Source organism: Castor canadensis, chromosome 5 (genome assembly GCF_047511655.1).
Source record: "Castor canadensis chromosome 5, mCasCan1.hap1v2, whole genome shotgun sequence".
In the NCBI taxonomy this organism is placed as follows: Eukaryota; Metazoa; Chordata; class Mammalia; order Rodentia; family Castoridae; genus Castor; species Castor canadensis.
This window is the reverse complement of record NC_133390.1, coordinates 28,528,633-28,531,255: the sequence shown is the minus strand read 5'-3', so window position 1 is coordinate 28,531,255 and position 2,623 is coordinate 28,528,633. Positions and strand designations below refer to the sequence as shown.

General features: G+C 30.8%; 1 non-coding gene across 1 annotated transcript; it reads left to right on the top strand.

Annotated features, from left to right (window-relative positions):
* The first annotated feature begins 774 nt into the window (after nt 1–774).
* LOC141423734 (small nucleolar RNA SNORA51) lies at nt 775–906 on the top strand. Its single transcript, XR_012448553.1, has one exon. It is a non-coding gene; the product is annotated as a small nucleolar RNA SNORA51 (small nucleolar RNA).
* The last annotated feature ends 1,717 nt before the right edge of the window (nt 907–2,623 follow it).

Sequence of the window (2,623 nt, the reverse complement as noted above, 5' to 3'; positions counted from 1 at the left end):
TACAGTGTGTGGGAAGGTACTAACGAGGGGGGGAAGGTGAATGAAGGAGATTAAGGTGATGGTATGTGGTTGATGGACTTCACATAGCTATATGAAGTAGAACAAAGAAACCTCTTGCAATTGTTTTAAGTGGGGCAGGGAGGGATTTGAGGGGAAGAGAAGATGGAGGCAATGTAACTAATGTATAATATAAGCCTAATCAGAATTATCACTATGAGTCCCCCCATATAATATGTCCTAATAAAGAATATACCCTAATAAAAAATTTATTTTAAAAAAAGCACAGAAATTATGCTGCCGAAATAAAAGTTCTAGACTATCACATGAATTACACAGAAGCTAGAGGATATCCTTTCATACTATTGCAGGCAAAAATAATCAGTAAACTAAGAAATGAAATTCATCAAGATTGGATAAACTACTGATATTTTAACACAGTTCATTGTTTTTAGACTAAGTATTATAAAATATGGCAAAAAATTACACTTTTAAATCTCAGTCTTCCTTAAGTTCTTTTATTTTGTGGAACAAGCTGACATCTTATTTTAGGATGGATTTTAGGATACTCATGAAATAAAAATTTATTTCATAGTAATGCTAAGATATTTACATGAGCATGCATTGATATATAAAATGAATCAATAAATATTTTTAGTTTTTATGTTTTATTTTTTAATATGAAAAATATTGGTACTTATATCTCACAAATTATAAGTTCTTTGAGAAGCTCAATAAGTTTCAAAGCCTAAAAATTGCCACTTACAACAATAGTACCACCTTTTAGTGCTTACCACAGTCTGTGTTCTTACACTGACTATGTAGAAAGAGGAGGCAAAGTAAACCTACCCCATATATACCTCAGTTTAGGCCCTGTGCCTAGTTTATATTATGAATGGGGAGACATGGGAGGAAAAAAGAAAAAAAAAGTATATTTTTTCCTTTAAAACCAAAGTGCACATAGTTGCATTTTTCTATAACCAGTGCTCCCAGTATAACTTTAAAAAGTTATGTTAATTATGACAAACTAATAGCCTATCACAGAGGATGCTGGGGTGGAGGATTGACTCAATAATAACTGTCTGTAATATGTGTGCAAATGATCAAACCTCATGAGCACATATGATACATCTTTCTACAACTGCACAAATATCTTTTACTCTGTGTGTGTGTGTGTGTGTGTGTGTGTGTGTGTGATGGAGATGGAACCCAGGGCCTTATGTCTGCTAGACAAGTGCTCTACCACATGGCTATATCCTCAGCTCTTATGTTTTTCTTAATTGGGCAAAAATTATCACATTCAGTAATAAAGCCAAAGATATAGCCTTTCTAAAGCACACAAAACTAAAAAGAATTTGTAGAAAGTTAAAGTTGTACTTCATACCTTTATGCTAATATTCTATACTACTTAGAAATTGGTCTAGGTATCCAGTAATTATCCTCACAACTTAATCTATTTCACTTAGTTCACGAGTTTGGAAATGTTCTTCAAGTTGGTGTATTACAAATGGTTACCGTTAAAAATGAAAATGAATTAGAGTAGCTAATTCAGATGTATTCAAATTTAATAACTTCATAATATCAAACATTATGTAATAGTAATGTAAGGTAATTTGATCAGTAAACTTGGATAAGTTTAGGAAAATAAGCCTGAATAACCTAAAATTCATGTATATTTTACCTAACATTGATAAATTAGAGAAGACATAAATATATAATCAACCTAGTCACATTTACAAAGATTTATTCATATTACATAAATTTGACTTCTAAACAATTCCCAAATTTATCCTAAAAGAATTTTTAAGTCAAGTACATTTAAAATACTGGAAGTTTATTTTTTATTTTTTTCTAGGAATTATAGCAATGTTCATTTTAATGAGTTTATAGCAGTGCCTATGTAATTTTAGCAACTTTATAATATAGTTCATTAAATATCATCTAAAGATAAAATGATATTTTACCTTAATACAAAGAGGTAAATTCCTTAGACTCATGGAGAGTGTCTAGCTTCAGACTTAATCTCTAACCACAGGTCAACTGCAAACAGAGAAACACAAAAATCTCATTAATCCACATACCAAAAAGCTATACTCCTTCTCAGTGAATTTTAAGATAACCTATAAGATATGCTTAGTTATAATCTTTTTATACTGTTTTGAAGTATTTCATGACATTTTCCTGTGTCTGTAGAAAAAAACTTTGAACTGTCATTCATTCTTTATATTAGTTTAGAAGCTAAATATAGACTTCAATTTACAAAAGAGTGATCTGAGGTATAAGAAACTAAGTTTTTTGAAAAATAGAAATAAAAATGAATATTTAAAGAAAATATGGCATAAGTTCACAATGGGGTATTGTTCAACCACAAAAAGAATGAAACCCAGTTAGTTGCAAGAAAATAGATGGAAATGGAAGGCATCATGTTAAGTGAGATAAGCCAGGCACAGAAGAACCTTATTTGTGAAATCTGAGAAAAAATTAAAATATGAACCAAAAGTAGAAAAGGGACTTTAAGGAACTGAGAGAGAGAGGCAGAGGGGTAACTGTGTGGATGGGCACCATCAGTGCATTATATTTTCCTGTCTGGATATACCACAGCAAATCACATTAATTTTTACAATTA